At 43.3% G+C, this 24,372-nt stretch overlaps 1 long non-coding RNA gene across 3 annotated transcripts in view; it reads left to right on the top strand.

Moving 5' to 3' along the window:
• Nucleotides 1-14,807, top strand: part of LOC102550954 (uncharacterized) — a 39,948-nt gene extending 25,141 nt beyond the window's left edge. The window contains exons 3-9 of one of the 3 annotated variants that reach the window (XR_001838342.3): nt 3,372-3,577; nt 3,703-3,853; nt 6,674-6,812; nt 7,610-7,688; nt 10,773-10,844; nt 11,379-11,517; nt 13,761-14,807. This is a non-coding gene — a long non-coding RNA (uncharacterized LOC102550954). The remainder of the gene's footprint in view (nt 1-3,371; nt 3,578-3,702; nt 3,854-6,673; nt 6,813-7,609; nt 7,689-10,772; nt 10,845-11,378; nt 11,518-13,760) is intronic. The other 2 variants (XR_005505819.2, XR_010052219.1) reach the window with 2 other exon arrangements.
• Nucleotides 14,808-24,372: the final 9,565 nt, after the last annotated feature.

Genomic DNA, 24,372 nt, shown 5'->3' with positions numbered 1-24,372 from the left:
TCTATAAGATTTTGGCAAACTCGACCAAACCAGTGGGCTGCACAATCCCTTGTCTCAGTTGCAGGCCTGTAGCAAACTTTTCTTCTCTTCCTCCTCTATGGAGTCCGTTCTCTGACTCTGGTTATCCTGGTGGGATGGCAGCCAAGTGCCATCAATAGGACTTAGTAGAAAGCCTTTTGCTTGGAGTCGGGAAATTCAAGTCTAATTATCTTGCACATATGCATATATGTGCATAAGTATGTATATGTGTTTGAATATGAACTGGGTGTGAATGATGTATGTTGTGTGAACGAATGCATGTATATACTTGTGAGTATGGTATAGGAGTGTGCTTATGTACATGTATATGGTTATAGGAATGGAAGTGTGATGTTTGCTTCTGTGGGTGAGTACAGAGGACACAGGAAGATGCCAGGTCCTGCTCTATCACTTTCCATCTTATTCCCCTGAGACAGGGTCTCTCACAGAAACTGGACTTCGGCTGGTAGTCTGGTAGACTGTTGGGTTTCAACAGTCCCCATCTCTAACCCTCTCAATGATGGAATCACAGGCACCCAAGAGGCCCTGCCCAGCTTTTTATCAGAGTGATGGGATTAGAACCCAGACCCTAACATCTGTGCCATAGGTGCTGTTACCCATGAGCCATCTCCCCAGGCTCTGGTTTAGCTCCTGATTCTGTTACTCGTTGACTACTTATGTCAACAGGGACCATGATTTTCCTCCCCGAGCCTTACTTTTCCCTTACTTACCTTGTGGAGAGGGGGTTGCAGAGTGTTCTGTATCTCAAGAATTAGAAGGAGCAGATGTAGAAGAGAGCAGTGCCATTGCTGGTGGTTTCAAGGGGACTGCATGTTTGGAATCAATAAGATCATGTCTTAAATGCCAGAGAAGAGATGAACCTTTCCTGTCTGATTTTTTTTTTTTTTTCAGACAGGGGACACCTAGAGGGCAGCATGTAAGTTACTTGTCTGACTGGTATGACAGAATAAAAGTTGAAAACAACTTAACAAGGGAAAGGCTTATTCTAGCTCATAGCTTGAGTGTATGGTCCATCATGGTGGCTGGGGGTGGGGTGGAGGGGAGCATGGTGGCTACAATGTGTCTACAGAAACAGAGCAATGAATGCTGGCTAGTCGTCTTATTTTTTTTTTTAAATCCACTCCCAGGATCTATCCCACAGAACTGTGGATCTTCACATTCAGAATGGGTCGTCTTACCTCAATTAATTTAGAAGAAACTTCCCAACTGACTCTCCCACAGGCTTGTTTCCTAGGTGATTCTAAAGCCTGTCAGTCACATAAGAAAGGTGTCAGCAGGGAGGTCAGTGCAGTGAGGTCACCTCTGTCTGTCTTTGATGGTCACTGGAAGGACCTTGGTTCTGCTGGCTTAGCGGACCCTGGGAAATAGTGCATTGGGTTATGCTCATTCCCCAAGACTGTCAAGGGTGTGTGTCTGAGTTCTGCCATCATGCTCAGTGACTGCATGATGGCAGGTGGTGCGTGTAACCTCTCTGAGCTTCCTTTGCCTCAGCCTCTTTTGAAACTGATCAGATAGTGAGTGTGAGTGTGATTTATCTGTTGCAGAGTGCTGTGTAGATGGTAGATATTAGAGCGGATGGTCTCAATTATCCCTTCCAGTCCCAAAGACTTGTGATTCTAGATGTGCTCATGCAGGAGGGCTGGCTCCTTCCCAAGCAGCTACTGCTGCTGGATGGGGTGTCCTCAGGCCTCCCACCCTCACCCCACCTCACTCTTTCTCTTACTCTCTCTATCTGCTTTTCTATTTTGGTGTATGTGTTTATGCATGTGAGAACATGGTGTATGTCTTTGGTTTACAAGCACCTGTGTATACATGCATGGATGCCACAGGAAGGCTGTCTATCTGTCGCTGCTTCTTTTGAAGTGGCATCTCTCCCTGAACTCAGAGCTGTGTTTTTCAGCTGGACTGGTGATCAGCCAACTCCAATAATCATCCTGTCTTCACCTTTCTCCTCCACAGTGTTGGAATTACTGGTGTAAAGACACAGTGCCCACCTTGTTTTGGGGGCCGGGACCCAAACTCATGTCCTCATGGTCACACAGCAAGTGATCTTAACCACAAAGTCCTATCTCCAGCCTCTGTTTCCAGCTTTTGGTGGACAAATAAGGCACTGTTCTCTTCCTGGGAGCAAAAGTCCCTTCTTGAAAGACCATACCTACCTTGGGGTGGTTTGTCACACCCAACTAATCTGGATACTCATCTTGGGGCAGGGAGAATTAGGGCTGTAAATGACAATCTTACCTTTAGAAACTTAAACCAAGCTTTCTTGAGTCAAACTCAAAATTTGTCTCCTTTTCTTTAAGCCCATGATGCTTTAAGCAAGCTTGAGGACTTCTTGGCTACACCATGGGCCTACTAGGGAGACATAAAAGGCCATTCTAGTGACTCAACTGTATAGGGAGCTGGAGAAAATGGATATGATGTGTCCCATGAAATATAAATTTGAACACAAAGGAAAAATGCTTAGAAATGTAGATTTTCTGGTCTCCAAAATGCTGAACATTTATAAATAAACCAATATCACAGGGCAAGAGAGATACCTCTTCTCATTGGGCTGAGTTTGTCTTGAATGGCATGAATATGGGCAGAATCCAGCTTCTTTAAGGTCTCCAAACGTACTTGTCTTCTCCATGTCTTTCATCTACACAAGTCAGTCTTATTTGCAAGATCAGTTTCTGAGGCTGTGAACCCCAGCACAAAGTGGAAACCTAGTTGCTATGGTTTGACATGTTGCCTAAGGTTCCTGTGTTAGAACGTACCTCCAATTTTATACTTTGTCATATCATAGGCAGGGCTTTTGGGAGGTAATTCGAACTTGAAGATGTCCTGAGGATGGGACCACCCAAAGGTACTAGTGGCTTTACAGAAAGAATAACTAATAGAAAGGCAGGGAGGGATGGCTCAGTGGTTAAGAGCACTGACTACTCTTCTCTAGAGGTCCTGAGTTCAAATCCCAGCAACCACATGATGGCTTACAACCATCTGTAATAAGATCTGATGCCCTCTTCTGGTGTGTCTAAAGATAGCTATAGTGTACTTATATATAATAAATAAATCTTTAAAAAAAGAAAGTCAGGGCATGGTGGCACACACCTTTAATTCTGACACTCGGGAGCAGAGGCAGGCAGAGGTGAAGCTGGCTCTGTTTAACTACCTAACAGCTGCATTCCTTCTGGACCATTGCCCAAGCTCAGCATTGTTTTTTACTTCCCCACTGACACTCTTAGCTGATGGGAGGCCCCTGTCCTGTGCTCTTAGGGCCTCCTTTTCTCACTTGCATTATTGTGCTATTAACTGTAATTTATGACTCGTGTACCCATTTGTTCATTCAGCATATGTGAAGGGGAATGTGTACTCTGCATTGGGAACCATGCCAAGTGCCCGTGTTATAGTCTGGATATAAAATGGTCCACTGGAGGCTTGAGACATGGCCCAGAGGCTACTAGTGCCTGCCGCTGTTGTAGAAGAAATAGGTTCAATCCCTGGAACTTACAATGGCTTGTAACTCTTGGAGATGTGATACCTTCTTCTGGCCTTTGTGAGTACTCCAACACATGGCACCCATCCATTTATCCATCCATCCATCCATCCATCCATCCATCCATCCATCCATCCAAATAAAAATAAATCTTTTCATTTCTGTTTTTTTGTTTTTTGAGACAGGATTTCTCTATATAGCCCTGGCTGTCCTGGAACAGGCTGTGGAGACCTGCGGAGACCATCTTGGCCTTGAACTCAGAGACCACTGCCACACACTACCACAAAAACATACATCTTTCACAAAAGGTTTGTGTGCAGAAGGTTTGGTCTCCAGGTGAGTTATGACTGGAGCACAGTAACATCTACTCCATCAACTGATTACATCACTGGTGAGCTCTTAGCAAGTGGACATAATGTCTGGTTGGAGGAAGTGTTCACCAGAAGTCACCTTTCTACCCATGCACAGTACTACCCTGCAAACTCTTTTTTGATGTTGTTATTAATTATTATTATTATTATATTTTTAATTAGCTTGTAAAATGGCATATTTTCTACTGCCCTCTTTTCCCTGATAAAGGAAGCAGATGTGCCTCTGAAAGGTGTACATTGGTTCTGGCTTCTCTCTGTCTGGGTCTCTGTCTGTCTGTCTGTCTTGGACATGTGAAGAGCTTCTTTGTCCCAGTAATATTCCCATGACTATGGTGTGCTGCCTTGCTACAGGCCTCCAGTGGTAGAACAAAGAAACCATGGATTTATACGATGGAAATTGTGAGCCATAAGAAACCTTCCTTCTTTTTAAGTTGATTTCTCAGGCATTTTGTCATAGTGATGGAAGTCTGGTTAACTCAGCTGACAAACATGTTCTGAAAAGTCATATGCAGCCCACTATTTTGCAAGCAAATTAAAAATATAACAACAACAACAACAACAACAACAACAACAACATTAACGACAGAAGAGTTTTTAGGGACGTACTCTGCAGGAGTAGATGCTGTTGCTCCCAGAAGCCACCAGTTATTAAACAAAATTCATAGCTTTGGCATGATAATGCTTTATGAAATTGTTGATCAGGGAGGCCCTCAAGGCCCACAATACAGTCTCTTGGTAATGCCCTATGTTGCCCACTGGCATTAGATAAGGAGATCTTATTGCTGACGTTAACATATGCTCTATTCAGGATAGAGAAACATCAAGCAGAAGCTGAACTAGAAACTCCCTCCTTTCTGGTTAGCTTTCATGACACCAGAAGGTGTGATGTAGGCTGCAGAGTAAGAAAAGCTGTCAGCCTCTCTCTCCGCTGTCATCCCTAGGAGCTACAATACCATCCCACCAGGCAGGATGTGCCCACTTGTATGCTAGTATCATGCACACACTCCTTCCTCCCCTCAAATGTGATATTCACAACTGGTCTTTTAATTCTGTAATCTAAATACTCAGTATGGGACCTCCAGGCTGATGGATGTGAGCCTATTTCTCCCTCAGTTGTTTGGACTTAGCTTGTTTATATTTGATCTTGGCTTTGCCTTTTTAACTGCATTATGCAATTACATCCTGTCTACTCTATCTTCTCCATTGTTAACTGTTCATACTTGGGTTGTGGTGTATTTCAAATTCAAGTGGCATTCCTGGCTATATTTAAAACACACAATATGTTATTTAGGAGGAACAGAGACAAAAGAGTAGATATTTTATTTATCCTTCTAATTTAAATTTTTATTGTTTTGAGAATTTCATACATGAGAACAATATTTATATCATTGTATCCTTACTTCGCTCACATCAGCAAAGGTCACTGGAAGCATCAATTACTTATGATTGTCCCTACGCTTCCACTTCCTCTCCTTCTGTCACTTTTCTTCTATAATATAATGGGGAGCCCAGACTGTGGGGTTCCAGGTTCACCCATAATCAGCTACTTCCAGTTTTCATCACGGCTTCCCCTTAAGGATCCCAACTCAATTCCCTGCCTTACTGTTCGGTGCTTCACCAGAAATGGATGCCCAGCCCCACAAAAGGAGGTCACCACTGTGTATGTCATGGGGAGGCAGAGCTATTTTGTAGACTCATAACTCTTAGTGAGAAAGAAAAATCAGGTCATCTTGCTCTTTAAAGACTGCTGATCTGGATGCAAAATTCAGATGTCAAAGAATCAATTCAATGACTTCAAGGAGATGCCAATAAAGCTTAACTTAGGATAAGATTCCTCCAGCCAAAACAGCAGCGTCCCAGAAGCATCCCCTGACAAGGATCCAGACCATCAGCAGTGGTCGAAGCAGGGAGAAGTACACTGGATGGGACAGTCATTAGGAGAGCGGGCACTTGTAGAAGTGACATGAACAGAGGGACAGCACTGGGGAACACATAAGGACATGGAGTGAAGCCCCGAGAAGCAGGGCAGAGGTGGAGGAAGCTGAATGAGTAGAGGTGAAGTGAGCTGGTTGACCCTTGAGTGGTAGAGGAGATAGACTTGGGTGGGACTTTCAGGTACAGAGAAATGCCATGGTGAGGGGTAGCGGATTGGGAACATGATGAGCACATTTGGAGATTAGGATTTCAGGTTCAAAGTCACTTTACCTTGGGAGTCTGTTTTTTAATATGGCCACAGATGACTTAATGATAAGGACCCCTGTGAAGTGAGTCATCAGGCAGTTTCTGTCACCCGGCAGATTTCACAGAACATACTCCAGTACAGACAGAACAGCACTGCTTGGCTTGTCTTCTTGGCCTCATACCTTGCTGGGAGGCTGCACACTGGGGTATTGTGGGATTTAGCAATGGCTGAACAAGGTTTATTTATTTTTTGAAAAATGAGCCTTGTTGAAACAAAAATCTGCTTTTAATTATAGCTCATTTGACCGCAGTCCTGTGGAGTAGGACTCTGGGCAGTGGGTGCTGAGCTGTGTCGAGTGTTAGGAGAGCTGGGTTCTAGGTCTGTGGGATGCTGACCCCTGACCAACCATTATTTCCTCTCTGCAGCCTCAATTTTCTTGTCTGGATGTGCATGGGTTTGGATCACCCCCTGGGTGCTCTGTAGCCCTTGTTCTTTCCCATGATGGGATTCTAGCAGGTTCTACTTCATCAATCTTCTGCTGCCCTGGAAAGCCAGTGGTGGCTGAGAAAAATCTTTCTGTCTTTGCTTCTTTTCTATGCTTAGAACACCCTTCACTCCTTGTCTTCTTGGAGTCTGCTTCTTCACCCAGAAGGACTGAACTTCAGAGCTCCTGGAAGGCTACACCTTCTGAGATCCTCTATGACCTGGGCACAGTAGGATGGAGGGGTGACATCCAGAAGAGGTGGGTATGGTCAGAGAAGAGGCAACCAATTGGGACTCAGGTGGGGTGATACTTGGGTGGTCTATGAAGGTGTCCCTTGCTTGGGGGACAACTTTCCAAATCTGGGCAACTATGTCCTCTGTGGTTAGGTGGCCAGGGGCCAGGTGTTCCTTATGTCCTTTATTGTAGGACTGGCTCTTCCCTGAGTTCTGGCCTGGCTACCCACCACCCACATCTTGCATCTCAGATTTCATTTTGGAAATCCCTCCTTGTAAACCTACTGGCTGGATCTTGCCTAAAGTGAGAGCCTCCTTTGAAGTCTCATGTTTTATTTGAAAACTTATGCAGATTCTTTTGAGTTTGTTTCCATTTTTCCCAAGTGTGTGTTAATGTAAAAATATTATTTTAAATGACTTAGCTTTCATGTGGGGGTAAGAGGTGGGCATGTTTATTCCTGGCTTGCTGTATGCAGCTTGCCCTTAATGGCAAAGTTTGTGAGGTAGACGGTCTTTGTTGGCTGCTTCCTGGCATTTTGGCTTATTACTTCAGTTCTCACTCCACTTTTGACCTGGATGGGCACCCTCTTAGGGAATACCCCTTCTTGCTGCTAGACCCAGGTTTCTAGCTTTTCTTTTCTTGGTGGCCCCTAAGACTTCTTTTCAAGGTCCCTATTGCCAGGGCAAGGTCAGACACACTCTTTGAATCCTACTCTCTCACCCTGACAGCTGTCTCATCTTCATTCCTGGATGGGATATGCACCTCTGTCTTTGAAGAGCAATAAATTTCTTTCACCTTTGAACTTCTGTCTTCTCTCTTAGATACTTCTAAGGGGCCGAGGAGGATTCTCAAAGCAAGTCTCATCTTCTCTCAGCAAGGAGAAAAACAAGGAAACAAAAGGTACTTCCTTTGACCCTGATACCATTTCTGCTTGTTTAGGGTCCTTAAAATTATCTTTATTAATTTTTATAATTTCTAAACACTTGAGAAATTTCTTAACTGTAGAATATCTGTATAAGGTACAAGGGCCTGAGATAGGTTTCTAGAACTACAGAATTCAATCTTTTGTGAGTTATTATGGGGAGTAAATGTGCTTGAAGCATCTATCCAGTTAGTAAATTGGTGAGAAGCCATCCTTGGGATGATGAATCTGCTGATGGAGTTCAGGAGAATCTGGGCAGGGAGGGGTCTGCATCACATTACATCTTCCCCTGCTTCTGCACTTTCCTTTCACACTCTAACGCCAAACACATACACATGAACACACATAGACACACACTCAAAACTCACACACTCTCTCACACACATACACATACACTCACACAGACACACAGACACACAGACACACACACACACACACACACACACACAGACACACACAGAGTGATGAAGATAGGGTTAAATGTGTCTATGCATTTGCTTTTCAAACGTTCTTTGAAAACCAAGCAGAGAGTCAATGGCAAGACTAGCATCTGTCACATTTGGAAATAAGCATCAATTTGGAGTGGGGATTTTGGGATATGAGTGGAAGACGAAACAGGAACAGGCTTCAGATACTTTCTTCAGGCAAATTGTGATGTTATCTCAACTATTAAGTTGATGAGATCTAGGAGGACCTGCCTACTATAGGTGGTACCATTCCCTTTGTGTGGATCCTGAACTGTATAAAAAGGAGAAAATATATAAAAAGGAGACTTCAATCCTTTCTCCCTCTCTGCTTCCTGAGGGCAAATTTATGTGACCAGGTACCTTAGCTCCCACTCTGTATGCTTTCTATGTGTGCCACAATGGACTGTAACTGCAAATCATGAGGCCAAACAAAATGGTTCTTCAGCAACTGGCTTTTGTCAGGGTATTTTACTACAGTGCTGGAAGGGTACCTAAGACACAAGCTTAGCTCAAGAAATTAACACTGCGCCTGGCATCTAACCTGCTTTACAGAAGCAGAAACCGTGCAGGCTTGTGTTAAAGGCGCATGCTTGAGTCAAGTGTGAGCCGGGTATTTTCTCATCTGAAAAGGGGGTATTTTTGAGCCAATTCACATCAGTTTTCTGGGCCTACCATCACAACACTCACTGATGAAATGGCTTAAATAATAGACATTTATTTTCTCACAGTTCTGATGGACAGAAGTCTACGGTGAAGGAGAAAGGAGCAAGGTTTTCACTGATGACATTCTTCTTGGTTTGCAGAGGGCTGGTCTCTGGCTTCCCTTTAACATGGTTGTTGCCCCTGGTGCCTTTCTCTGTGTCTCTTCTTTTTTCAGGGACACCAGTCAAACAACTTAAGAATTACTCCAAAGGTCTCGCTTTAGCTTGATCATTTGAGAACATAACCACATTGTAACATCTATGGGGTGAGGGTTTTAGTGGGTGGATTTGTAGGGGGGGGTCATAATATGGCTCATAAAAACTGACCACAAAGGGTTGTTGTAAGGACTAGTTACATGAAAGAAACCACACAGAAGCGGCCAAAAAAGCCTTTCTATTCTTCTAAACAAAAACATCCCAGAGGATATTATTAAATTTATATAGGACATGAATACATTGCAAAATTCCAGTTATGGTGGTATAGAAGACGAATGTGAGACGGACGTTTTCAACTCTCCTCAAAGGTTTCCAATGAAGAACATATTCCTGCTAATTACTCTATGGGTATATCCATGCATGAAGTTTGGGTTGTGTCAATATATGATGGGCCTATGAAAAAGGGGCTATTCCAACAGGTGTTACTTAAAGGGTATTATTTGCTTGGGTGTGAAGTGGGTGCTCTAATGGAAGACAGAACTACAGATGGGGGCAAAGACAGGTGCTCATATAAGGACATCAGGGGATTAGGAAACCATACTAAATGAATTAAATTGGTCTTACAAAAGGCACATATTGTGTTCTCTACTTTGTTGCTCCTAGATTTGATATAGACACATATATCTACATCATCTGTGTATGTATACATCATGGAAAAGTAGGAAGAAAACTATCTAGGGGAGCAATGGGAACCAAAGTGAGGCGAAAGGCTGAGAAAAGGGACTGTGGAGGGGTACATGGGGACAATTTTAAAAGCACATTATATTCTAGAATAAGAATGTCTTTAAGTCACTACACATGGGCAGACCCATTGCTCCAGCTGCATATGTAGCAGAGGATGGCCTTGTTGGGCACCAGTGGGAGGAGAAGCCCTTGGTCCTGCCAAGGCTGGACCCCCCCAGTGTAGGGGAATGTCAGGTCAGGAAGGCGGGAAGCGGGGGTAAATGGGAATAGGATAGGAGGCTTATGGACAGTAAACTGGGAAAGGGAATAACATTTGAAATGTAAATAAAAATATCTAATAGACGGTAGATAGATAGAATTAAATAAAAGTAATTTATATTTTGAAAATCCAAAAAAATGTCTTTATGTAACACAACTCTATGAACAATCAGTATACGCCAATAATAAACAAGAGAAGCCTGAAAATTCACTCTTGGTAATAAGCTATTAAAGGTGGTCTTTGCCATTTGAAGGTGATCTAGGTAGTATCAAGAGACCACATCCTTAGGGGCTCCATTCTGCAGATGAGAAAGCCACCCATATCCATTAGTGAATTTAAACACTCCATGCAAATGTCTGTCTTGTTCTCTGTGCAGCTCCCAAACTCTGGTAAAATGAGGGCTCGACCTTTGTGTGAGTTATGGGATGAATCAGAATCATCATAGACTTTCCCACTCTGTTTTGGAAAAGAGGCTGGGTGGGTATTTTGTACTTGTTCTTTAGCCTGGATCCCATTAGGTCATACTCACACTATATAACTTGCTAGAGAACTCAGAGTCTCAGCTTTCCTCAGGGGCAGTCTCAGGGAGAAGATCTACAGCTCAGGTAATCTCAGGTTTTTATTGATTGGCTATCTCATTTCTCTAGAGTATTTATGTCTTATTAGATAAAGAACACTAACTTGAAAGTGGACACAACTGAAGGCTTTGTGTGAAATGTAAATTCTTCTTCCTAGAGCTGGGGGATTGGCTACTCAATTCTCAATTTTGAGGAAAATCTAAAGGAAGTCACAGGACCATGGTCAATGGTGTGTTTTAAGGTGGTGTGATGTGGTGGGAGGGAGTACTTCAGTGGGTCCTGCCAAGGTGTTCCCCTTGAGGAATTAGCCATGGGACAGGCCTAGAACAAAAGGAAGTTTATTAGGGGAAGGGAACCAGGGAACAGAGTGGGGACCTAGAAAGGGGTAGAGGCAGAGAAAGAGGAATGGAGAAGGACAGAAAGAGAGATAAGAGCAAGAGAGAGGAAGAGGGGAAGAGGGCAGTTGGGGATAAGTGGGAAGGGGGGAGGGAGAGAGGGGAGTAAGGGGGAAGAGGGAGAGGGAGGGAGGGAGCCTTGCTTGTACCTGGCTGTTGCTAGGTAACTGTTGAGTGGAGCCTAGAGGAATTGCTAATAGTCAATATACTATTAATTATTCTCATGAAAACCATATGAGGCAAGTGGTATTGCCCATGTTTCAGGGAAGAGGATGGGTTCAGACAGAGCAACAGTTTATCAGAAGGCAGGGTTCTGGTAAGTTGCTGAGCTGGACCTCAAACAAATTGTGTCTGTGTGACTCTTGTAGGCACTGTGTAGGGTCTCAGGAGGGCCTGGCCTCTCTGACTTCCTATCCAGCAGCCTTTCTGCTCTGGGCTTTGATCTTCCACCACAACTGGAGTCTGCCTGGATCTTCACACTCTTCCCCAGGGCTGCCATGCTAGGAAGTGAGTTCAGCTGGTGGTGTCAGGCTTTCTCAGGTTGCCTGTGTGCTCAGAATTTTAGAATTATTATTTGTGTGTGTGTGTGTGTGTGTGTGTGTGTGTGTGTGTGAGCTTTAACCAGGGCCCATCATAAAATTACAACAACACCTTCTCTCAAAACATATGCTATTGGGATGTCAGAATAATCACACATCTCACACTTGCTATATTTTCATAAGAAGAGTCTTTTAAAAAATAAATATTAATCCATTTTCTATAAACAGCACTCACAGCCTGGCTTCCTGTAATCGCGCCTACTCTGCCTTGGCTCAACACAGTTACTTCTCTGTTGCTTTTATGGCCAGTCTCCTCCCTGTTTTCCCCATCTCTAATCTATTTCTGTTCTATCCATTTCCTCCCTGGCAGCCAGAACAACCTTTCTAGAACATAGGTTCTGCCATGCTGCCTTTCTATTTAAAACCCAATTCAGCTCTTCACTGTCCTACAGGACAGTGCTAGCGCCTGCAGCACGGTCTGCATGGTCTTTGTGCTTTCCTGTTGGGTGTCTCTCAGCTTATTCCAAATCCAGGCAAGTTGATAGGAAGACTGACCACCATGGACCTGTAGTAGATACAGTCTTCCCGCTTACCTGATCATAACTCTGCCTCTTTGAAGACAGCATGACCTTCATCTTTATATGTGTTGGTATCAAAGCTTATATTTTGACAAACTACACAGTGACCATTGTCAGTTTCACTGTCTTTTTGTTTTGGTTATCTAAAGTGAAAACGAACCTTATACAGTGGTTCTTTTATGAGTTGATGGAAATACTCTATTTCAACTCTATGTAGCTACTGCCTGCATGTGGATGTTTACCTTTAGATTTAGTTTTTAATCCATTAAAATTCAAAAGGGGGTGGGCTGCAGAGATGGTGCCAAAGTTAAGAGCACTTGCTGTCCTTCCAGAAGACCTAGGCTCAATCCCCAGCACCCACATGGTGGCTAACAAAGGTCTTTAACTCCAGGTAAAAGGGATCTAACACTGCTTTCTGTGTGCATGTAGTGAACGTATATACATGCAAGCCAAGAAGCTATGCAATTAGAATGAAACTAAAATACATCTTCAAAATAAATGGAGTAGAAGATTCAGCTTCTTAGCTGTGCTGGCCACAGTCGGTCAGTCAGGAGCACGTGCCATGGTGGCTGCCTTGTGCATGGGCAAACATGCAACACGTAGAGCAAGGCAAACGACGACAGTCAGCAGACAGCTATTGCTCTGTAGTAGCACTGGCCCTATTAATTTGATCAGCAAATCAAATGAATCTGTAAATGCTTCAAATACCTCTCCTTTACAAAAGACAGTCCTTATAGTTAGCGTGCAAGGATTGCCAGGAGTTTAGGGAGCTTAGACTGGAAGCAAAAGACTTTTCAAACTGGTCAAATGGAGAACTATTTTGGGAAGTGGAACGATATATTCTGTCCTCGATGTAAGTCACACAAAAATCTGAGATACAGCAAAGTCACACAGACTTTGTGAAATTTAACTTTCATGACGTGTTTGCTTTCAGTCCACCAATACCACACGGCATCTCTCTGAAGTTACATATTTTCAGTTTTCCAACAGATACAACATCCTCTGCTTTTACCTTCTATTACATTTATTAGTCTGTTCTTAGTAATATTTTAAGTGTGTATGTGTATGAGAGAGAGACAGAGAGAGAGAGAGAGACAGAGAGAGACAGACAGACACAGAGACCAAGAGAGACATATCGACTATAACTTGAATCATTAGAGGCCATATCATCTATAATTAATTTGGTCGTGAGTCTAGCCTTTAATGGCTGAACTATCTTTCTGATCTCTCTTCTATTATTATTAGTCTGCTTTTAGTAATATTCTCTCTCTCTCTCTCTCTCTCTCTCTCTCTCTCTCTCTCTCTCTCCCCTTTCATTCCCCCACCTGTGTGTGTGTGTGTGTGTGTGTGTGTGTGTCTATGTGTCTGTGTCACAGACACACAGAGAGATTATGTACTGAAGTCAATCATTGGATGTTATGTTATTTTACACTAATGTAACTTGACTTTTATTATGTTGTTTCATTGTTCCCTTTGAACACTCTAATTTATCTCATAATACACTTGTTTTATTATCATTATTAATACTTTATTGATCAAACATTTACTTAATTAACATTAACTTCGGCTAATGTCCCCTATTGTCCTGGAAAGCCAAGATGAATCATGTACTGACTGGGTCCTCTCAACACAGCATCTCTAGGAAAGACCGGCACATGCAGTGTGTGACAAGCTGTGCGATGCCACTTCACTGAGATCAATGCTGAGGAAAGAACAGTTTGTACCTTGTGAAGTTAGAAAACCATCAGACAGATGACTGTCCTCAGGCAGAGGACAATTACCTAAAGCTGGCTGGCAGGAGTCCTGCACTACGGAATGAAGATCCCGTGCAAAAGAAATGCTGGGGCTCGAGAACAATGAATGGACAGAGGAGGGTGGTTCCTGGGATCTCTCTTCTATCCATTTGTTCCAAGGGCACCTGAGTTCTCAGAGTTCTCTAAGTTCTAATGTGGCAAGGGTGTGTCCAACCTTGTTGATTGTTTTTAGAAAAGGCACAAAGAGTCATTTGTACTTTGGTCTTTGGGTCAGGAGTCTTCAGGTCCAACATTTTGTTAGGTCTGATAGACTTCTAGGACTGGCTGGGCTCAGAAGCAATTATACACTATTATTATTATAGGAAGAAAGGGTGTGAGAAACTATGAAGAATTAGGCATAGATATTTAATTCCCCAGTAACACTGGGGAATGTAAGGCATGCATGTAAGGCATGACTGAGCAGATGTTTCTATAAGTATTAGTGCCCATGTAATGCCTGTGTGACTAACACCAGCCTCTTAAAGCTGGATTCTTGCTGATTGAATTGGTACAACATTGACTGAGACTCAAGGGCTCAAACAAGCCAATATGTGTTTACAAGGTAGAACTTTCTAAGGATGTAGTTCTCCCAGGGGATGGCCATTGGTCAGTCCTGGTTCCAGAGGTTTACCAGGAATGTCTAGGGTTTGAGTAACCCAGATCTGTTGACTGAAGTTCCCATCCATTTTTCCTTTGTATTTTAGGATTAATTTGTCACATTCCACAAAATACCCTTGTTGGAATTCATATGTTGAATATAGAAAAATAATCAGGATGAAATGCTTTTCTTTTTGATAATGATTTTTTTCGTGTTATTTTCTATTTGTAAAGTGCTTTATATCCTGTAGAATGTTTACAAATGCTTTAATAAAGTCTTATCCATCTTCTCTTTGATTATTTCCGCACATTTGTTAAACTTGGTCCACAAACATTTTGGCTGTCATTGTATTCTCTAGTCCACAGCAGAGGGTATAGGGGACTATTATTATTTTTTGTATATTGGACTTGTAGCCAACAACCCTCTTGGTCTTCCTTTACAGCTTTATTGTCTATAAATTCTTCCTGGAAATTTCTTTAGAAAATGTATTGGTTTCATATGGCAACAGTAAGAAAATACTATATATTTAGTGGCTTAAAAGGACATAAGTCTCCTCTCTTATGGTTTTGGAGGCTGTATCAAATTGTTCTCACTGGGCTGCATGCATAGCAGGGCTCTTAGAGAATCTGTAATCTGTGTACTTGTCTAGCTTATAAAAACTACCAGAATTCTTTGGCTCTTGATCCCTGGCTCATATCACTCCAGCTTCTTGTTCTTTTGGTTTCATAGCCCTCTTGTCAGTGCCCATGATTACAATGGGTCAGATCAAGCCTATGATAACTCAGACTAATGGTTCAAAGTGGAAACTCTTGACTTTATCAAAGTGGCAGCATGATTAACTGGCAAAGTAATTATCATGGACTTTGGGAATTAGGGTATGGATATCTTGGGTAACCATTTTTCATTACACAATCACATTGTTTATAAAAAAAGGTGTTTTCACTTTTAAATTCATATACCTTTTATTTCTTGTCTGGATTGTTAGGATTATTAAAGACTCTCAATACATATCCAGTAGACACTGACTTAGTAAGCCTTTATTCTGACTTCCATGGTAGTATTTGTAATATTTCTCCATCATATTTCTGTTTGCTGTGGTGTTGGCTGGTATTAAATCAGTGTTACAAGATGTGTTGTTACGACTTCACGATGCCGATTTTGTGGTGTTTATGTTCTCTGAGTAGCTTCAGACTTGTTTAATCACCCACTGCTGCTTAATAGCTTAAATGCTGGTGTGGGCACCCTCACCTTACACGCTCATCTGCTGAGGTTGGCCTGGCTAGCTAATCTGGGCTGGGGCCACTCCTACCATTTAGTTGCTCCATTGATAATACGGAATGGTTCAGTCTGATGTCAGCTGCATTTCTGCCTGTGAGCTGCTCTCCCTTGTCCTCCATGTAGCCTCTTGGGGAGGATGGCTCACATTTCCAACATTAAGGCAGTGTGTTACAAGACAGAAAACCTGTAACAGCCTCTCTGTAGCTTTCATTATATCTACTGATGTCTTTTGGGCCAAAGCAAGACACAAGACCACCCTGAGCTAATCTGGAAGGGTTGCATAGGATTGTTAGATTTCAACAATGGCTAAGAGTACCTCCTATGTGGGCTTTGGTGTCTGCCTTGCCATGCATATTACCTTCAAATCGCTGCCTTCCCACACCTTTTCACCGTACAGCCCCTTCGCTGGTGGACGTAGAAGGAATGTGGTGAAACACCTAGTTTTCAGAGTTAGCTCTGGGGAGAAATCTCAATATTGGTTCTCAAATATGGCCACAAGCCTCTATCCCAAACACAATGCCATTTTAGTTTTAGTATTGTTCATGATAACCGTTTTCAGGCAAAGGAGAGCTTTGCAGACCCTTCTGTCTTGGTTCCCTCTAGCCTCCTTTTCACCACTCTCTACTTCACCAAACAGACAGGTGATCTTTTCTATTATTATTGTTTCCAAATTGAAAGTGTGTAATATCATTCTGTCCTTTGCTCTGTTTTAGTTTCTCCCTCTCTCCTACCCTTCCTGACTCCCTCCTTGCAGCTCTGCCCTTTGTAATTTTTAGCATTCTTATTATAGGCTAAGATTATAAAGAAGGGATGCTTATATATCCTTCATTCTCAAGTGTGGTTGAGTTTATGTGCTATTCAGGAAGCCCTGGGTACTTTAGTGATGAACAGAGCAGAGGACACTTATGAGCAACTGTGGAGTAGTTAAAATGATGGATAGAGAAATATGGGGTAGTGTTCAGCCTCTGGTCAGGTCACTGAGGAGAAAGAAAGGAGTAATTAAAGTGGCTGGATAATGTGTCTCACTGAGAAAAAGCCTCTGCAGGCTCTGAGCAGTCAGCAGGGATGGGGCTGAGGGAAGGGAAGAGGTGATCTGGAGATGGCTCATTAGCATGGAAATGAAAGAAGAGGTGAGACACTGAATATCAACAGAAGGAGGGATCAGGTCAAGTGCAGCCAGAGAAGGTCCCACTATCCAGGGAGTAATTTGCACTTCTTAGGCTCCAATTTCAGGGCAGAATGGGAATCCCTCCTCTACTGACTCCTCTGTTGCTAGTGATAATTTCTCTACCATCATTCTGAACATTGAGAATAGAAAATGACTATCATATTTGGAATTAGCTGTTCCTTCCCCAAAATATCTGGATGAGTCACAGGGAACTTTCCCCTCAGCCTATTAGGTCAGACAGGACTCTCTCTCACTGTCAGAGATGGGTGTGGTCCCTGCTTGTCCCTGGCCAACTCCTGTCACCTCATTTACTGTGTGGTCTATGAGCTGAGGTATACTGAAGTATGGAGGAGGGTGGCTCTTTTCTATAGATTCACTAACTCACTATTCCTTTTATATTATTTGGGTTTGCCAACACAATGGGTGCCTTGATTGATGGACCACATGATGTCTGTCAGAATCACGTGCCGTGTGATTGATGTTGAAAGTTGCTCCATGGTGCACTTTTTGATTCTATATTCTTGCTGGAACTTTAGAATCTGCAGTTTTTAGCAAGCTCCAGAGGCTACACTTTTATAGGGCACACCTGTCTAATTTTTTTTCTCAGTCGTGTTTCTTCCACTCAGTCTCATCCAGCACAGATTCTATGGGTAACCTTGAGGTTCCACAGGGAACTGCCAAGTCAGCTCTTCTTTGGGACTTTTCTGCTCTGTCCCATTGCCTCTTCTACTGGAGTGAATCTCACATTTCTCTTTCCCATCTTGCTTGAGAAAACAAGCAAGGTATCTCTCTCTCTCTCTCTCTCTCTCTCTCTCTCTCTCCTCTCTCTTCTTACCATCTACCATTACCCTCTATCTATCATCTATTATTATCTGTCATCTATCCATCAATCACCTATCAAACATCTATTAATCATCAACATCTATCTATCTATCTATCTATCTATCTATCTATCTATCTATCTCTATCTATCCATCCATCCATCCATCCATCCATCATTGATCATTATGTATCATGCGCTAAGCCCTGGGTTCCCTCCCTATTAGCACATAAACAAAGTATGGGGGTGTATGCTTACATTCCTAGCTCTCAGGAGGTAGAAGCAGGAGGAGTAGAAGTTCAACTTTAGCTGTGAGACCTGCCTCAATATCCCCCTCATACAGAAACAAACAAAACAAAAACCAACCAACCAAACAAAGGACTCAGGTCCTCCTGATTCTTGGCTAGAAAACACATTAAACTCTACAGGAAAGGCTTAAAAAATGATGCATATAACAGATCAATCTGCTGCTTTAGTACTGGGCAGAACAGGGAGAAGAACTGCTGTAGGTGGGTATCCTGTCTCTGGGACGGTTCTCCTTGGTGGTACCTGGTAACTCTTGGCAATGAAGAGCCTGTGCTTCAGCAGGCTTCGGAGCCATCAGACTTTCCTCATTGATGCCAGGAGTGCTGCTGAGCCAAGCTATCCCAGGTGAGAAGCTGGCTGTCTGACAAGCTGTGGCTCTTGGCTCCAGCAGGTATTTTAATGTTCTTTGTGCTCTAAGAAATTAGCATCCCTGTTTTCTTCGAGTGGAGCATGGCTGCTGGGGATCCAATCAAGGCAGATGTTTCAAGTGTGTGCTATATGAAATTGCAGTCAGCAATTTGCCACCTCTTCTGATGAAAGTCTTTATCTCTTGGTGGGAAGGTGAGAACCGGAGATCAGCTTTCATGATTACAGGCAGAAACCTGGTTTGTTCATCTCTGAACTCATGGCCTGTTGCCTGATCTCCAGGTCTAAATGGAGAACAGTTCTGAGTTTCTAAAACCTTTATTTCTTTCAGGCTTGTTGATAACATATACTGAGGGTGAAACTGGGAGTTTTACAGAGACTCGAGTGTGTGGCTCGATGCCCCAGCAGGTGGGAACTGTGTCCTTCTGCCCTTCTGAAACACCAGGGGAGAATGTGCCAAGTGCCGTTTCCTTCTTTGGCTTTCTCAGTTAGTTTTCATTCCATTTTGTCTAATTCGCACAACTGTGAAATGGTAGGTGTGTATTCATGTTCCCGTTTTATAAACGAGAACACTGAGTGTTGGAGAGAATAAGTAGCTTGCTTAAGGACCCACCTGTATGATACTTTTTTAGTGGTGGAGGCTGTGCATTACTTGAGAGGATGGGGTTGTTCTGATAGAGCATGGTCAACTCTTAGTCAGGGGTCTAGTTGGCTGAGAGATGATTGTGAGGTAGCCTCTTGTTTTCTGAGTAGACTGGGTGTTTCCTGCCCATGTCACTCCAATGTTGCTAGATGGCTGCACCAGATGGTGAATGACCTCTCTGGCTCATGCTAGCTCCCCACAGTGCATTCAATGAGCAAACAATGTGAAAGGAAATATTGAGACTTGATTTCCAGTGTGAAGGGAGAAGGCCTGTATCACCTTGTTGAGAGGGAGAGCCTCAGCTGAGGGTCACATAGGCTCAGGGACTGTCACCCAGGTGAAATGATCTTTGCAGGAGTGATGTTCTTGCTCCACACTGCAGAAAATCTGGAAAGTTTAAATATAAAATATTTAAGTTTTATATAAAGTATAAAGTTAAATATAAAAATAACTTTGTCTCGGTAACTCAAGGCTATTACCAAGGGCAGGCTGAAGCTTTTTTGAACAGCAACAGTGTGTACTAACCTCAATATGTCATGGTGCTGGTATTTACATCAGAGTAATTGGCACATACTATGAACCACATATAACCAAGGGCTTGTTAATTTATCTATATCAGCACATACTGGTTATAACTTCCTACCAAATTTTAGCCATGGCATATTTAATTGTCTATTTGATCCATAAGTACAAGCTTTTTCTTCAGATACTAAAACATCTTGAGCAAGTTTGGGAGAGGGGCAAGGAGCAGAGGCAGCATCGGCAGCAAATGAAGCAAGAAAAGCAAGAAAGAGAGGAAGAATGTTTCTTCAGAAGTGGGCTTTTAAGAGTAAAAAGGAGGAGTCTGTGCTAGCATGTGTGGTAAGTTCTGATTAGACATGTTAGCCAAGTATGAGTTTTGATTGTTGGCCCGTGGTGGTTTTTTCCACCAAGTGACCAAATAAGAGAATAGACCTTGAGAGCTAGCTTTAGGAATGTAATGTTTTTAGCAAGGGAGAGAACAAAGAGTAAAAGAGCAAACCCTGTCTGCAATGTTTGCCATGCTCAGGCATGTTAGAGCCCCTTCCTCCTCAGATACTTAACTGTCATGATGTGGGCAGCTGTGGGACAATCCTCAGAGTCCAGAGGAGGAGCATCCAAAAGCCCAAGGCTTACTCAAAGGTACCCTGCTGACCCAGGGTACAGACTCTTAAGAATGTGGATCTTCTAAGTGTTTATATGCCCCACCTCTTTGACTCTAATAGGATACCATCAACAAATGAGCTTAGAAATAAAATATTTTTTTCATGTTTCTGGAAGTTTCAAGGTCCAGGGTGAAGGCAGATCCAGGGTTGGTAAGGGCCTACTTCTGGCACATAGGCAATATCTCCTATTTCATCAGTGAGGAACAGCAGTTTCTCTAGGGTCTTTTAGAAAGATATTTCATTCCCATTTCCTAGGTATTTCTGAAGGGTCCCAATTGTTAAGATGCCAACATCTTAGGGACCAGTTGGAGGGGACACAAACCTCAGACCATAGTTGTTTTGTTTCTTATGTTCTTTGAAATATTTAGCAATACAGATGCTGGGAAGATGTTTGGTAGTCATTATTCTCTTTCTAGAAGGACTTTCCATGGCACCGCATTATTTTATTACGTTTTTACACAGTAAACGATTCAAACATTGAACAAGATGTTCCACAAAGGGACCAGATGAGATTTCAGTGTATGTGAAGGTGAGAGAGCAAGCCAACCTCACCACAGGAATACTCTAGGAAGGATAATGGCATGTGTCACTGGAGGGTGTGGCAAGGAGATTTTATTTGGTTAGAGAGAAAGTCTTAAATGAACCAGGACCCAAGGGCAGTAGTTACCACAAATTTCTGGAAATGGTGTGTGGAGAAGGGTGGAGTGCTAAGAAGAATCCCGAGGGAGTGTGGGCATTTAAATTTGGCATCAAAGAGGAATTTGCAATGGGGATGAAGGACCAACTAGAGAGGCAGGAAGATATTTGAAAGAGATATCTTAGATATCAAAGGAAAATGGCATTTCTAATAGGAAGTAGAAAAGGAAAGTGAAAATTTCAAGGAGACCAAGAAAAATGCAATTCAATACATCTGTGTGTCAGTCGCTATCGTCCCGCCAGCAAGAATACGCGCGGACACCAGGATCCTTCTGCAGCAAAGCGTTTATTGCATCTTGAAGAGGAGAAAGCCGAGCCCCAGAATGGCGCTGCTTATATACACCCTAGCGTGGCGCGTCCACACCTGATTGGTCGCTTACCCATGATCTCATTGGCATGCCCCGGGGTGGGCAAAGACTTGGCGCGAACACACTCTTGCACATGCGCACACAGCTAGCTTCCTGAAAGGAAGTCGGGCTGGCGCAGCAGAAGCCAGCGCCATCTTGGAATGGCGAATGCTATCCCGGCTTTCCACGTGGGGCGCAGTGGAAGCCAGTGCCATCTTGTGATGGCAAATGTTATTGCGGCTTTCCACATCTGTGCTGACTAATTTTCTGTCAATGCGACACAGGACATAGGCTGGAGTCATCTGAGAGGAGGGAACATCAATTAAAAAAACACTTGCTCAGAGGAGAAGGGGAGGCCAGGTTGGGAGAAGGATTGTGGGAGGGAGTAAGTGGGAGGGGGCAGTGAGTGGGATGTAAAGTGAATAAGTAAAAAATTAATAACAATAACAATAACAACAACAACAATAATAATAAAAGAAAACACCCCCATAAGATTGGGCTGTAGGCAAGCCTGCAGGACATTTTCTTAATTAGCAATTAATGTAGGAGGGCCCAGCCTACTGTGGGTGGGGTTATTCCTGGACTGATTGTCCTGGTTTGTATAAACAAGCAATGAGAAACATGCTAGTAAGCAGCACCTCTCCATGGGCTCTTCAGGTAGTCCCTACAGGTTCCTGCCCTGTTTGTCTTTGCATTGTCCTGATTTCATTTGATGATGAACAGCGATATGGAGGTAGAAGCCAAATAAACTCTTTCCTCCTCAACTTGCTTTGGTCATGGTGTTTCATCACAGTAAAAAACACTAAGACAAGCTGGTACCAGGGAGCACGGTATTGCTGTGACAGTCCTGGGCATATTGTTTTGGAGAGGATTGTGGAAGGACTTTGGAAGTTTGGGCTAAATAGCCATTGAGTGTTGAGAGCTCAGTGGGCCGTTCCATTGGAACTTCGAAGATAAGAATGTGCAGGTGATAGAGGCCTGGCCTGTGGTGTTTTAGAGTGAAGTAAAGACTTTATTGGACCTTTTGTGTAAAGAGTCTGTGGTGTCTGTTAAGACAGAGCCTGAGAATTGGCTTATTAAGAAAAGACCAGAACCACTAAATTTAAACTTCTTTTTTACTGCGACAATTGATGCTGGTTAGTTGAGAGACCAGAATCATGGAGATGAAGTCTTCTGTGAGGAGATTCCTCAGAGTTAGCACATAGAAACTTCTGTTACAGAAGCAGCCAAGGTTGTACTATCTGTGGGCAGTCAAACCTGGTAGTGTAAGAGTTGGCCAGATGCTGAGAAACACCTAAAGACATGTTCAACATCTTTAGTCATAAGGGAAATGCAAATCAAAACAACCCTGAGATTTCACCTCACACCAGTGAGAATGGCTAAGATCAAAAACTCAGGTGACAGCAAATGCTGGCGAGGATGTGGAGAAAGAGGAACACTCCTCCATTGTTGGTGGGATTGCAGACTGGTACAACCATTCTGGAAATCAGTCTGGAGGTTCCTCAGAAAATTGGACATTGAACTACCTGAGGACCCAGCTATACCTCTCTTGGGCATATACCCAAAAGATGCCCTAACATATAAAGAAGACACGTGCTCCACTATATTCATCGCAGCCTTATTTATAATAGCCAGAAGCTAGAAAGAACCCAGATGCCCCTCAACAGAGGAATGGATACAGGAAATGTGGTACATCTACACAATGGAATATTACTCAGCTGTCAAAAACAATGACTTTATGAAGTTCATAGGCAAATGGAGGGAACTGGAAAATATCATCCTGAGTGAGATAACCCAATCACAGAAAAACACACATGGTATGCACTCATGGATAAGTGGCTATTAGCCCAAATGCTTGAATTACCCTAGATGCACAGAACACATGAAACTCAAGACGGATGATCAAAATGCGAATGCTTCACTCCTTCTTTAAAAGGGGAACAAGAATACCCTTGGCAGGGAATAGGGAGGCAAAGATTAAAACAGAGGCAGAAGGAACACCCATTCAGAGCCTGCCCCACATGTGGCCCATACATATACAGCCACCCAATTAAACAAGATGGATGAAGCAAAGAAGTGCAGGCTGACAGGAACTGGATGTAGATCTCTCCTGAGAGACACAGCCAGAATACAGCAAATACAGAGGCGAATGCCAGCAGCAAACCACTGAACTGAGAACGGGACCCCCGTTGAAGGAATCAGAGAAAGGACTGGAAGAGCTTGAAGGGGCTCGAGACCCCATATGTACAACAATGCCAAGCAACCAGAGCTTCCAGGGACTAAGCCACTACCTAAAGACTATACATGGACTAACCCTGGACTCTGACCTCATAGGTAGCAATGAATATCCTAGTAAGAGCACCAGTGGAAGGGGAAGCCCTGGGTCCTGCTAAGACTGAACCCCCAGTGAACGTGATTGTTGGGGGGAGGGCAGTAATGGGGGGAGGATGGGGAGGAGAACACCCATATAGGAGGGGTTAGGGGGATGTTGGCCCGGAAACCGGGAAAGGAAATAACATTAGAAATGTAAATAAGAAATACTCAAGTTAATAAAGAAAAAATGGGGAAAAAAAAGAGTTGGCCAGATGAAGTTGGTTTTGAAGGCATGAAGGGGTCATGGAGAGCAACTGAGGCTTGGCATTGAGAGGCCTTTGGTGAAGGTGCAGCTTCAGTATCAGTTGAAGGCCCAGGATTGAAGGGATCATGGAGAGAAGTTGAGGCTTGGTACCATGGAGAGAGTCCTGGAGAGGCTATTGGTGAAAGTGCAGCCCAGCTGCAGCAGAAGATACCAGCCCCGTGGAGATGCCAATACCGTGGGATGACCATCAGCAGCTGTGGAGTGGAGTTGACCTGAGTTAAGAACACAAGCTGTTTGTGCTGCAGAGGGCAGAACTGGAGAAGGGCCCTGTAGAGGAGCCCAGAAAACTGTGAGCAAATCCCAGATTTTGGGCACTGAATTGTTTACACTGTTGGAGTGAGGTTTTGCTTTGTTCAGATTGTGACTGCCATGGTTAGTCCCTCTTGAAGTAAGGAAGTATTTAGGTTA

Source organism: Rattus norvegicus, chromosome 6 (assembly GCF_036323735.1).
Source record: "Rattus norvegicus strain BN/NHsdMcwi chromosome 6, GRCr8, whole genome shotgun sequence".
In the NCBI taxonomy this organism is placed as follows: domain Eukaryota; kingdom Metazoa; phylum Chordata; class Mammalia; order Rodentia; family Muridae; genus Rattus; species Rattus norvegicus.
This window is presented reverse-complemented; position numbering and strand designations above follow the sequence as displayed.